We start from the raw sequence: 14,780 nt of genomic DNA, 5'->3' as shown, positions 1-14,780 counted from the left end.
ATTTTGTCCCGTTAATCTAGTTTTAAATGCATGCCTTAATCTCGAATTGATAATTCTGAAAACCTAACTTGGATAAGCATTAATTCTATAACTAGCAAAGCTTTAAAATCTTATATTAAAATCCCCAAGCAGTTCTTGTTTCCATCGCATGTTGTTTCACATCACAATTAATGGGAATCTCTCCATGGAGGGCCGGCGGCATGCATAGAGGGAGAGAGGGGAATTCAAGGGAGAAGGGTTTCCAATTTAGGATGATGACGGGGCAAATGGTCTCATAACTCCAAGTTAAATCAAATTGAAAGTGAATTTCATGACGAAAGCTTTCCTAAATTGGAGTTCCAAATTAGGAAAGAATTCGAAATTTGAAATTTTCAAATTTCAAGTTTGAAATTTGTACAGGAAGGGGTTGGGTGGATGAGGGGAGGTTGCCGGCTAGGAGTGGGGTTATGGTGGTGGTCGGCGGTGGGCTCCCAAGGGGCGGCGACAATAAGGATTTAGAAGGGATTTCTTGTGGTGGAGGGAAAGAGGATGAAGGAAAACGCGAACAAGAAGATAGAAAAGTTTAACCACGAGCCGCGGACTCTTCCAACGACTGGTGGGCCTTGCGATTTGCTCTCCTTGAGCTCTCTCCCTTCTCAAGCCCTCATGCAAGATGAAGTAGAAACCAAAAGCAATTTTTCATTCAAACATTCATTAACCCTTCTCCAAGAAGAGGAGGGATTTAGATAGACAAATACAAGAAGGGAAAATAAAAGACAACAATGCCCTCGGGGCTTACAAAGAACTAATCCCTTAAGCAAGGGCATAAATGAAAAAAAAGACATTTAATAAATAAACACATCACATATAATTGAAATAAAAAGGCGTTATCATAGCCGTCGATCATCGGCCACGTCCCTGATGGAACATTAAGGGTCTGATGTCCGCATCACATAGTCTGTTAATTAAGCATATACACTATATAATGAAGCTGTATAAACTAAGAGTAACAGAAACTTTCGTTAATAACACCAGTGAATGAAGCTATATAAGCTCCTGTTGTTTACTGTCTGCAGTTCTGCTTATGAAGTTTAGTGCCATATTGTTTTGTTTTTTTGTTTGTGTACTGAGTAGTTGATCTAAATTTTGTGTTGTCTTAAAATTTGCATGGTCAGTAGTTCCATGATGCCTTTTATTTTTTCAATTTGTTGTTAGAGTTGATCGTTCTATGAAAATACATCAGTCGACTTTTACTTTCATATTATGTGTACATATGAAATGACACTTTTTTGTTAGATTTGATGAGAATTTGACTCTTAATAGGACACAACAGAGAAAAATGATTTATGTTGCCAACTCCATGTAGTGGGATAAATGCTTGATGTTGTTATTGTTGTTGAATTGTGTGTATTTCTTGTTTCATTGAGGTTGTCAAGCGGAACGATCTTATTTCTGTTGATTCTTCCATGTAATATAACCTAACAGCTCAATTCACGGTGAACACTTGGCTGTTTTTGTGAAATCTTTTATAATTTGGAAGCTTGGCCAACGGTTGATTGTTTTTTACTCTTTTCTTAAACATTGCAGGAGATTCTGAAAAAATTCAGCACCATCGGGTGGCAGAATTGCAACGATTGCGATCCATGTAGAGATTCTATCTTGTGTTTTTCACTAATCATTTGTTTTTTTTTGTGGCTGAAGCAAATAAATTTAGAAAGTTGTAATTTTTGGTTATAAGTGGCAAAAATTGTTGCATCCTAGAAAACTACAAGTGTAAGTTTTAGATAATATATAAATCATTCAACCACAAAATTCTTTTATCCAAGCAGCAGTGGCAGGAGTTCAAATGTTTTTTGAGTTCTTTGTATAAATGTTTCAAACTTTATATTGTAATCGTTATACATGATTATAAAAATATTAGTTCTTTTGAGCTGAAACTAGAAGCGATTGTTGTCACACCTTAGGTCTAAAAGGTAGTTCTACTTTGCTATGTCAGGTATGATTAGGGTGTCTCTTTGATGTGATACGTTCAAGAATTGCACATGAAATTCATTAAGAATCGCAAAGTTTACCAATGTAAGATTAAGCTTTCGTAAGTTAAGATTCAAGAAATTTCCGTTAACGAAATGTTATGATAAGCGGTTACAAGCTAGTGTTTAGACACAATTAAAGAAGGATCTCAAAGTTACACAATAAAGCAAATGCGAAAAATAATAGAATTCCCACGGTTAATGTCTAGAAAGTCTCTGAATCGTGGCCGTCGATCTGCGCTGTCTCCGACGATACACATGCTTGAATCTCTGATCGATGTCCCCATCACTCTTACTCAATATAGCTTAAGAGCCAAAGTGGAGAGACGATGTTTTGCATTATGTATCTATAAATAAACTTAGAAGTTGTTATGTATTGGTAATAAATTTACCATTAAAGTAAATCTAATGCATTTTAGAAACTTAACCGTAACTTTTCTCTTTATTAAATCAAAGCAAGGTTAGAATCATTAGATTAGTAAGATTAGAAAAAAGCATATTTGCAACTGCCAAGTGAAATATAAAACCTATATTATTTCCCTAATTGAAGAACTGTTAGATGGGTATAGACCACATGATAAATTATGAGTTGGTCATAAATCCACTTAACTTGGAGGATGTCTCTCACGTGCTCGGCGCCTTAGCCTCTAGTAACTACGCTCAAATCACCCACCATCGCACGCCAACTTAATGCATGCTCATGTGTTGCCTGAACTACTTTGTCCTATTCATGTATACGCACCATGCTGCTACGGGCCATGTGCCTTCGCTGCACACTTTTTGACTCTGCTTTCTCTCGTTCTTGCGTGCTTTCCTGCATGATCTCGGTATCTTGTGTGGGCCGTAGCCTAATGGCTCTTGGTGAGCCACCTTATGCTGTGCCCTTGAGCTCCTTTCTCATCGACAGTTGCTCTCCACTCTATTTGGTTTTCTTCCCCCACTCTAGTTCTTTGCCACTTGATTCTTTTCTTTTGGACTATACTTGCTGGCTTCCCTCTCCTTGTTCTTAATTCCATTGTGACAACCTTTCTCCTTGGGTCATGGTGGTTCCTCTAGTTCAACCACCGTAAAAGCTCCTTTGTCTCAAAAGCTCCTTCGATTGCTCACATTTTATTATATCTCGCGCCTCTTGTTACTTGAAATTTTCATTGTTTTACAAAAATTTTGGGTGTTTTGTCAGACATGGGATTGGCACCCTCTATTTTCTTTTACTTTTCTTTTCATTTTCATCAAGGCTAAGCTCCACCAAATCATAAGCAACTATCATCATATCAAGGCTATTCTGTGCTCATTTTTTCTGAGGAAAAGATCGCTGTACTTGCTAGATTGATATCTTTGTATTATTGACAAATTCTCTTTGGGTTCTCCAAATGTTGATGTCATTTGCAAATTTTCGTTAGGCCTACCTTTGGTTGGTAACTATTTAGTTGAGATTATTGATCCTTAACATATTATTATGAATCTATCGTTTGCAAATTAATCAGACTCAATTTTTAACGTACCTACTCAATTTGCTTAAGTTGTGTTTCCTCATCTTAAGTTATATTTTTTCAATCAATCTACTTTTACATTTTTATTTCTATCTTTGACAAATCTTTGCAAGCAGATGCTATTATTGCTTGACTTTCAGGGCCATCTTTAGCCAGAGTTTTGGTTGGAATGAACATTACTTTGTCGTTTGAAATGGGGGCATGTATTGGCTCAAAGTCTTGTGAATTTTTTGCAAAGAGTGATCTTTGAAGACATAAGCCAATATTTTTTTTTTCTGTGAAATCTTTGGGCAAAATTTATCTAATTATTTCAAGGCTCATTCAGATATAAGGAAATCAAACATTCAGGTGCAATAGGGACATTTAAATGTTTAGATCCTTCATTTTTCCCTCAATAATTGATGCTACTCCATCGTTTGTTCAGATCTACCTTCAGGATTTTAAACCTATTGAATTTAATTGTCTCTAATTCTTCTACGAACAAGTGGAATTTATTTTGCCAATTCTAGAAGTTTCTGCTCGCACTTTTAGCGGTGTAGACATAGTTAACCATGATGCTCTACATTCTGAGAGTTTTATTGGGAGTATTGGGAGCATTAAGAGTGATGATGTTCTGGTGGATTGTAGATTTTGAATCCGATTTACTTGATAGGACCTTAATTAAAAAAAAAAAAATCAAATTTCCTGTTTTCACCTAGCTTTCAGCAAGACAGTTTGAATGAGTTCTTTTTCCCCTTTTGTTTTCCTATATTGTTAGAGGATTCATCTCTTGGCTTTATGCTTTATGTATTTGATATTTTGTACTACGAAAATTCTTTGTAATTGCCTTTGTTGCACTCATTTTTCCATCTAATTATAATATTGTATTAAAAAAAAATCCCTTAGATGATGGCCGGCCCGGATGCTCGACTTTACGAGGCGAGAACTAAAAGTCGGACGGTATTAATTCCATTCTTTTTAATGATCACATTAACATAAAATCTCTCAAGTAACTGAAGAGCCACTATAACAAAGATATTCCATAAAATATATTCATTTCACTTTTCAAAGCTACTAATTACAACAATTATAGTTTACTTGTTCTCATTATTACGTCGTCGTCTATAGACAAATTCTTCTCTTCCGACATTTCTAATCTCTGAGGACTTACCTGAAACATAATTGAATGGAATGAGTTTACAAAGTAAACTCAGTAGGTAACTGTTAAAATAATTAAAATGCATAAAATACAATACATACAATCTTTGATATATGTCCATTCATTTAACATTGAAATACATTTCCTTTCTTTAGTTCATTTCATTACATTCATTCATTTATACATGTTATATCATATTCCATTCATTCCTTTATACATCATATATTATATTCATTTATAGGTGATGCAAGACTACAATACTTAGATGATATTGATTTAGGATTTTGCAAACTTAAATTTTAGAGAATAATAATAATGAAATACTTAAAGCGATGAAACAAGCTTAGGCCAAATCACATGCGTAGAAGTTAAGATCTTAAAACAGTCAATTACTCTTACATTGCATGCATGGAAAGTTTTCAATGAAAATTCCTATGCTAACAATAAGACTAGTCACTATGCAAGGATCCCTCACTCGACTTTCTGTATTACTAGGTTTTAGCAGAGGAAAATTAACACGATCTTTGTGAATCAAACTAAACCATAATCGAGAGCAACTAGGAAGATATGAAACTTGGAGAAGAGTTCATCGTCGTCAAGTCCTTAGGTTTGATTTGAGATTTGAGGAGGAAGATCTAGAGTCTGGCGGCTAATCTCGAAGGAGTCTTGCGTGTGGACAGCCGTGTGGGGGTTTCTGGTCAGCAGATAGGAGTCTTCTGGATGGCGAAACAACACTAGAAACCTGCTGGGATCTCTGGATAGTAGCTGTGAACCTTCAGGACAGCAAGCAGGAGGTTTCTGGAGAGCAAGACGGCAGCTCGTCTTGCTGAAATTTCCTGGACAACAGATATAAACATTCAGGACAACAAATATGAGGTTTCTGGAGAGCAGGATAGCAGCTTGTCTTGCCGAAATTTCCTGGACAACAGCTATGAACATTCAGGACATCAAACAGGAGGTTTATGGAGAATAGGACATCAGCTTGTCTTGCCAAAATTTCCTGGACAACACCCAGGAACTTCAGAAACTGGGAGAAAAACTGTGTGGGAGAGTTTGGGTGGAGGCGGCTAGGACTTAAGAGATTGGGGAAAAGAATTTTGGGAAGTATAGTGGAGTAGTTGATTTAGAGAAGAGAGAGGGAAGGGGCAGGCCTAGGGAGAGAGGGGGGAATTGTGTCGGGGGGGGGGATGGTTTCCACATTCAATGAATGAGGATCTTGGCATTAATTGTAATTGTGACTTAAATTTGCGATTTAATCTCAGATTTAAGGTGATTGGGTTTTGATGTAGGCAGGGGGGGGTCAAATCAAGTTGGATCCTTTTTTGTCCTTGGGCTACTTGCTGTTTCTCGGTTTGGGGCCTTGGCTGCTCTCGGGTGGGCTTTGGCTGCTTGGTTTTGAGCTGAAATTTTGACACTTCTTGGTTCTAGCTCATAAATATTTGAGCTGATGTTTTAGTTCATTAATTAGAAGAGAAATTGCACTTCCTAGCTCATAAATTCATAAAGGTATTCTTCTATATAGCTCATTATTGTGGAGTGGACTTGTGTCTCTTTCCCTTCTTTTTACCCCTTCAGTTTCTTCTCCTCTGGTGCTATTTACGAAATGTAGTTCATTCCCCTTGCTGTGCCGTTTGCTCTCTGTTACCTGGCTGCCCGTTGGGATTTCCTGTTTGCTGGTTTTGTTTCCTGTTGCCCGTTGGGTCTTCTCTGTTTGCCTGTTCTATTCCTGGCTAATGTCTCGTGAATGTTAACTGGTTCCTGGGAGATTTTTTAGGATGCTTTATGGCTGACCCTTAACCTTTCATTTCCCCAAACCTGATTGGTTTGGTTAGAGGTGGAATAGTTGTTTGACTTCTTTCTTTTGCTTATAAATTAGAGATGTTTTGGAATAAAAAAGGGTGGTTATTATGTGATTTTTGGACAGCATAACCTGAGGGTTTTTCTTGGAAGAGCTTGAGAGCTTGTTTCACTTCTTCCTCTCCTTCTTGGGAAAGTTTGCGAGCTTGTCCTCCTATCTTTCGTCTCGGGCTTCTTATCTCATTCTTCTATCCGCAAGTTCCCTTCCACTTATATCTTTCTTCTCAAGCAAAGGAAATGCAATTTTAGGTGTTTTTTGTTTGTCAAGAATTGTAAGGTGTTTGTTTTTGTAAGTGTCAAAGTTTGTAAGAGTCTTTTATCTTATAAAAAGTTATATTTTGTCGTATTTGTATCTTTTTGGGTTTATTTTTATAATTTTCTATTATCTTAGGAAGTTTTTATTTTTGCTTGCAAAATTAGTCTTCTCCTAATTTTTGCATGCATCAGGTTTATTTCCTAAAGGGATTAGGCCTAAATAAGAAGATTTTGAAATTCAAATTATTTTGAATTTGGATTCAAAGTCTTTCCTAAAACACAAAAGGCCAAATATGGAAGGGGGTTGTGGAGGGAGAGAAATAGGGAGAAGGGGGCCAGTGACACCATGATGGGGTTGGGGGGTTTAGGGAAAGGGATTGAATAATTGTTTAATTGGGAATCCCAAATTAGGGAGGAGGATGTAATTCCAATCTAATTTAAAATTGTTTTTTGTATTTGAATTAGAAAGTTTCCTAAAATAAGTTTTATTTTAGGAAATAATTCAAATTTCAAATTGATTGAAAATTTGAATTTTAAGACTTTCCAAATGGGTTGAGAGGAAAAAGGAAAGTAGTAATGAGGGGGTTTTGAATGTGGGCGGCAAGGAGGGAAGGCTCATGGCCGGCGGCTAGGCTAGGTTAGGGTTTGGAGATGTGGTGGTGTAGCCAGCAGTGGGGATGCTTAAAGGTGGCCGACGGCTTTGGGAGCAAGGCTTTGGCCGTATGGTGGGAGGAAGGGGCAGGGAAGAAGAAGAAAAGATTAAGGTAGAAAAGAGCTAAGAACCCGGACGTTTCCAATGTTGGTGGGTGATCCGATTACCCTCTCCTAGGGATTTCTCTCCAAAATTCTCAAACTCTCATGAAAACACAAAGTTATAGAAATTTTCATTATAATTCTTTATTAGTGCTCTCAAAGGAGAGGAGGGACTTAAATAGTCCAATACATAAAGGAAAAAAAAAAAGACAACATTGCCCCTAGGGCTTACAAATAACTAATCCCTCAAGTAAGAGCATAAATGGAAAAGTACATAAATAAAAAAATACATAAATTAACTCAAAAATAAATTGGTATGATCATGGCCGTAGATCGCCGGCCTCGCCTCGGGTAAACTTTCCAAGGCCTGATGTCCTCATTAATAGCATTTATTTTAACATATATTTCTTTTCTCATTTATTTTGAACTGGAGCACTATCTAAATGTACCCAATGGTACAACTTTTTCCATTTCTTTTTTCCTTTTCTATAACATTTTCCTTTATACATGCACGGGTACGTTGATTCCCCAGCCAGTACCATACGTGGGTGAACTCCTGTAATATGCATGCATATCTTTTTCCCTTGTTATATTTATGTGTTTTATTTCCTTACATATATGTCTTTTGGCTTTCCTTTTCTCTTTCCATCTTTAATTTCTTTTTCCATTTAATCATTATTTATACATTTACATATCTTACATAAAATATTACTTCACTTTGAGGAAACTTTCCAACATTTATAACGGATGCAATTGATCAGAAGACTATATAATCATGAAATATTTATAATTTTAACATTTGTAATTTATGCAAAGAAATAAATATTTAAAAGACCATGCATAAAATGTAATCATGAAATAACATAAATTTACCCACTTTATTTTCTTCTTCTAATTTTCGTATTTCACTGAAAACCTTAAATGCGATTTTCCTTTATTTCTTTGTAAATCTTTCTTCCTCCACCATAAAATGATTTCTTCAATTAGTTTTTGAGAATATAAATTCATATAAACCACTCAAATAATAATTTACTTACTTTATTCCACTTTTGGAAGAAAAGATTTTTCCCAAATGCTTTCCTCTTTCTCAAAAACTTCTCTTTTCCGCTTTCCAACTCTTCCTTTACTTTCAATTTAATATTTCTACGAATTAGATGAAGAATAGGAAACAAATTCATATAAAAAATAAAACAAACCTTCTTCCTTCTTTTCTTCATCGTTCCTCTGGTTAGTTGAAACTTCTTCCAAATTTATCACTCTTTTAGCGATAAGAATGAAGAGAAATTGTTAAATCTTATCCTCCAACGCAATCGTTTGCTAAAATTGGAAAAATGAGACTTCTCCAAACCCTTCATGCAAGTTCTGTCGTCCGCCCCCCTGTCCTTTCTCTATTTTGTTCGCAAAAACCGATCCCCTCCTGGGGTCGCGACTTTTATTAGGAGGGTTGGCCGGTTCGGTTGAACCGGCCACCCAACCGGTTCATTACATATGAGTATAATCTGCATAGACATCGTGACTTAGGCTTTCTTTGCAAGTCTAGGATGTAAAGTTCATTGAAGAGATAGGTGTTAAGGATGCATGTCGTATGCAAATGTTATGGAAAGATAGGAAAGTATATAGAAATTAAATCATATATGAAAAATACAACAATGAACTATTATTAAAAAAGATTGTCTTGTCACAGCTTGCAGGATTATTATTTTATATTCACATGTTGTTTTATCCCGTGGTCACCTTGGGTATCAGTTGGAATGTCATGACTATTTTGGTGCTTATAATACTTAATCTAAAATTGTGGCTCTTCTTGATTGTACCCATATCAGTAGGATTGCCGCTCCGAATCTGGATCACCTTGCTCGGTTAATCAAAATCAATGTAAATCAATCGGCTTACACCAACTGTAGTGAAACAGTAATTTGCATTTATAACAGTTAGTTGGAACATGTCTCAGATATAGCATATGCTCATTATACCCCAGTTTATCAATCCAAATATGCTGATCCCATGTTAGAAGGGCTTGGAACATCTCATTACAAATTTTAGTAACTTGAATCCTACACAAAGTTTGAGGGAGAGTGATGTGAAACTATCATGAGATGATATGGGAATTGCACTTGAAATTAAATAATATATTGAACCAAGCTTGTTACTAAAACTTTACGCGTAATCAATTGAAATTCAAGAGTTCAAATGTGAATGCTTACGTAACAACAAGAAATCACAATGTGAGATTTGAAAGCTTTTCAAAATAACATCCAAACGTCAAGTATTGCAAATAGCTAAATTACCAAAGCCCCAAATTTAAAATTTAGACCCTTCACCTTAGGATCCGTCACTCAATTTGTGGTGGAGGTTAACGGAAAAGAACCGTGAGCAGACTTAGCGACGCCACTAGTAAACAGGTGACCTTGAGAGGACTTGTCGCCGGGTTGGAAGTCGGGTTCGAAGGAGCGGGTGGACGGCTTTCAATGATCCACGTATAGACGGAGAAGTGATCGTCTATAGAGTCCACGAGAGTTGGTAAGATCCGGTCCAAGTACTCTTCCGGGGTGTCGTCGAAGTCGAATCCCACGTCAAAGAAGGGTGAACAGAGAATATCGACTCTTCCGTTGCGGTCGTACTCAAACCCGAAATTCCATTCGGGTTCTCCCAATTCGGATGCAAGCAAGATGGAAAGAATTTGAAAATTTGCTGGTAGCTGTATCCTCTTTGATTAGCTTTCCTAATTGAATAGGTACCAATTCAGAAAGTGGCTGAATGCAGGGGTTGGGGAGTTCACGTGACAGGGAATTCGGTGGGTGGAAGTGACGGGACAAGCCAGACTTTTGGACCCAGCCACCTGGACGTGCGGCCAAGCCTGGACGGTGGAGCAGAACCGGCGATGGCCCAAGGGCCGGCTGTGGGGCTTCCGTCAGATGCCTGGGATGGCGAGGGGGAGGTGGCGACAAGTCTGCTGGCAGACTGGAGCCGGGGCAATTGCGGGTCAGTGAGCGGCTGGACTGCCTGGAAGGGGCGGTGGCAGAGCACAGGGAAGATAGAACAAGTAGAAAACAAAATATTGGGGAATTCCAAACTCCGTAAATGCTTTGATCCAAATCTCCACGTTAACGAAATGATCAAAGAACTAACGGCAGTAATAGAACAAGAACATCTAGAACTCACTAAGAGATCTAGTTTCCCCCTACGAACTCACTAAGAGATCGAGGAAGATGAACTCACACAGAGAACATAAGTGGCAAATTCAATTTCATCCAAAAACTAAGAACTATTACAATGCATATTGCCTCATATATGGAGGCTCCAAATGAAAGGGAAAGAAAAGACAACAATGCCCTCGGGGCTACATAAGTCAAACAATGCCCTCAGGGGCAAACTCGGAAAAACTAATAAATAAAAATGACATAAACTATAAACTCAAAAGTAGAGGCTCTGGATCGTAGCCGTCGATCTGCGCCGTCGGCGATGGTACACGTGTCGAAATCTGATGTCCCCATCAGAGAGCTCTCGCATAACAAATTAATGGACTACTCGTTATTCAATGTAACATGAGTATCTACCTGAAGGACTTTAGCTCTTGTCCATGTTCCCTCTGAACACCTCTAGCTCAAAACAAGTCCGACAAGCACACCCTAGTTTTGCATAATTAGGGTCAGAGAATAAATCCAACACAAAATACTCTTGAAATCAAATTACAATTCTACTTTATTCTTTTATTAATTATTGGCTTATTAAAGTGCTTCCAATTGAAAACTACTGAAGAGTAAAAAAAGTGTTGACCTTCTTCCCTAAATCAAGTAGTAACTTTCAAATTCTTAAATAAAAAAATTGTTGATAATTAGTTTTGTGTTAGGTAAAAGGCACAAAATTTTAGAAACTTAGGGGTTAAATGATACTTAAAACATTAACCATACTCAAGAAATATAATCTGTAGTCAATTTCACTTTTTCTAAGTTGATCATTAACATAGTTTAAATCTATTGCCTTATGCACAAATAATTTATTAAATTTCATTAATAATGTGATCCCAAGCTTCTTATCCTTATGAATAGCTTCTCCGTGGCTTCCCATTTCTACTGGGTTTACCGGTGCTTTTAGTAACTTGCGACTTATCCTATTTGGGGGATTGTAGCATCCTGCAATTTCTACTTATCCAGGATTGTACCATTATGGATCACTTCTTCTATGGACATTAGGATTTTTGCAACTAATGCTCATCATGGATCGCATAACATTTCAATTCTAAATGTGAAGTTTTCTTCAATCTTTTTATTACTTTAATCTTTGTTCAAGTATGAGACTTGAGCATTCTGGGAGAAATGATCTCTTTGATCAGGCGAGAGGCTTCCTTTGTAGTTTATTCTTTTTCTTTCATTTTTTTTCCAATAATTAACGATTGATTTAATGTGATTGATGTAATTGGATTTTGTATATATTTGGTTTCATTTATACACTGTTTTCTTAACTATTGTGATTTCGATGATTTTTCTTATGGCTGATTTTATTAGATAAAAAATTTCATTGAAAATTGAATTCATATTTCTTTTTATTCTTCATCTTTAGAGGTAATTTATTGTTTACATTAAATAGTTTATCTACTGATAAAATTTGCATGTTTTTGTTTCATTGAACTGTATATATCACCTATAAGATATATAAAATAAGCATTGCATATCGTTTCATTTGATCAAGCACTATTTGCGTATTATATATTTGGATTAGAAATCTCATACCCCAAGAAGTTCTAGGATTAAATAACACGTTTGGTTAGTTTGCAATAATGAAGATAAATACTTATTATTATAAGAAAAATATTTTCTCTCCTTATGCACCACTATTCCCCATTTGAACCTTTCAGCCCCTATGGTGAGCACTAATTGCTTGAAATTCATTGCAGCCATAGTGTGAGCTGATAAAGAGTAGAACGGAGAGATGCTGAGGATGGTGGGTACTAGGAAGAGTGAATGAGAAGTTTTTCTATCTTCATTAGATTTTAAATATTTTGTAATCAAGGATGATATAGAAATAATATATTAGCTTGAGGGATAAATTTTTTTATTTTTCTATGGACTCTAATAAAACTTGTATTTTTATTTTTATACCTAGAGATTTTCCCCTACACGATATATTTGATTGAATTGTATTTATTTTATTTGGGAGTATAAGTTACCCATAAGGGCAAACCTCTATGCTTAATTACATCCCAAAGATATTTATCCCTTGAGAATTTTTTTGATCAAAATAGTGGTGTATATTTATTTATCAAAATATTGACTAACATTTTATATGATTTTTGAGAAATTTATGTCAAATATTTGTTCTTTGGAATTTCATAGGTGATTGGATCAACTTAAATAATATTTGAATGGAAGCCAAATGAGAAAATTTAGGAGTACTTGATTCTGAGAAATTTAGAGACACTCAAATTTATCTTATGTTGAGCTTTAAATTTGGAGATAAATTTATGTTAAAGTTGATCAATTTTATTTATAAAGTTAGACTTATATTACAACAACACTGCGTTGAAAAATGCCTACGAAAATGTGGGCTTACGATGTAACTGAGAACATCTGATTCAAATCTTAGATCTGAGATGAGAATTATCGATAGTTAGTAGCTCGAACCTAAATCTAAGTTAATGCATGAGATCTATGAACTTGAAATCTTACCTGAGGTTAAGTTAGCTTGATCTCTAGTCTTCAAATCATGTCTAGAAAGGACGACTCGTTAAACCCATCTAATGCTTTTAAAATAGAAAAAAAAAAGATTTCGCTTAAAGTTATTTGTTACTTAAAGCTTTTATTTAATTTTGAAGGATCATGAAGAATATATATGGAATAACCACTACTTTTAGACAAGCCTATCATTTATGCTATCTTAAGATCTAATTTTATAGGTATTACACATTTTAGGATGATATGATATATCATTGCATTAAAGGAAATCTAAGTAAATTTTCAAGGTAAAGGCTTCCAAAGTGGCTTACCAATTTGATTTTTTTTTTTAATTTAAAAGAAACATGAAGTCAATTATTTTGGCTAAGTGATGAGAATCCAAGTTTTGGTCTATATACTGAGAATCCCTGATTTGATTGGGCCAAATAGGTAGGTGAGTAGGTCTAGGCTTTGAGGCCAAAGGAAAGAGGGCTTCTATTTAATTTGAGTCAAATAGGACAAGCAATGGCTAATGGGCCAAGAGCTAGTGGGTCATTTGCTTGATTGAGTTAAGAAAATGAAGATGATAATGCACCTATAGCTTTGAGGCTAAAAGGTTATGAAATTTTCTATAGCTTTTAGGTTAAAGGAAAATGAGCTTTAACCCATAGTTTCGTGGCTAAGGGTTATGGAATTTTCTGTAGCTCTTAGGCTAAGGAAGAATGGAGTTTAACCTGTAGCTTTTAGGTTAAGGGTTGTAGAATTTCTTATACTTATAGGCCAAGAGAAAATGAGGAATCCTAAAACTTTTTATGTTCAAGGATGAAAGTTCATTTGCTTACTTTGGGTTAAGCAAATCTGGTAGGCCAGATTGGAATCTTATGCCAAAAATAGGAGAATTAGTTGTTGATTTTGGCTTAGACAAATAGGTCAAGGGAATATAAGTTTTGGCCCTAGAGGTCCTTTTTACTCTCTTGAACACTTTAGAGGTTATTTGGAAACCTCTATTGGTGTTCAAGAAGGCATCAAGCAAAGATAGGCTAGATGAGGATGATTCAAGTTGAATTTGGTTCAATTTGAATCATAAAAATCCTTAGATTTGTCTAAGGGCTGATTGGATTCAAGGGCTCCTAAGGTTTGTGTAGTGAAGTGCCTGAAGCTTTGGGAAGCTTCCAAGCATCATACAAGAAGGGAAGGAAGACTCTTTGTTAACTGTATAAAAATATATGCAAAAAAAAAAAAAAAAATAAAAAACACACAGTTGTTTTCAAACAAAGCATCGCTTTGCATGATAACCGTCGACCGACAATTCAAAATGATAAAAGGCAGAAATTCGGAGCAGGAAAGGATCTTACGTTCGCTTGTCTCGCTCCTTCGACTCCAACGCCGCTGTTCGACTTCGTTGCTTCGTAAGGAGGAGTCTAGGGTTCGCCCTTCATCTTCTCTTCTCGTCGTTGTTGTTCGATTTTGTTGATTCGCCAGAGGTGCAGAGATTGCGCAAGTCGCTTCTTCGACTCCTCGTCGCTGTTCGGCTTCGTCAATTCGCAGGAGGCGGAGATTGCACGTGCCGCTCCTCTGGCTTCCTCCTTGCTGTTCGACCTCGTTTCTCTGACTCACCCGCTCCCGC

At 36.3% G+C, this 14,780-nt stretch overlaps 1 protein-coding gene across 1 annotated transcript in view; it reads left to right on the top strand.

The window, feature by feature from the left end:
- The first annotated feature begins 1,535 nt into the window (after positions 1-1,535).
- LOC110099426 (AUGMIN subunit 3) overlaps positions 1,536-14,780 on the top strand; it is a 61,420-nt gene continuing 48,175 nt past the window's right edge. Inside the window, exon 1 of the mRNA XM_028697937.1 lies at positions 1,536-1,624. The gene's annotated coding sequence lies outside the window, so the exon portion shown is untranslated. The remainder of the gene's footprint in view (positions 1,625-14,780) is intronic.

The sequence above is a fragment of the Dendrobium catenatum genome, unplaced genomic scaffold (assembly GCF_001605985.2).
Source record: "Dendrobium catenatum unplaced genomic scaffold, ASM160598v2 fragScaff_scaffold_1022, whole genome shotgun sequence".
In the NCBI taxonomy this organism is placed as follows: Eukaryota; Viridiplantae; Streptophyta; class Magnoliopsida; order Asparagales; family Orchidaceae; genus Dendrobium; species Dendrobium catenatum.
This window is presented reverse-complemented; position numbering and strand designations above follow the sequence as displayed.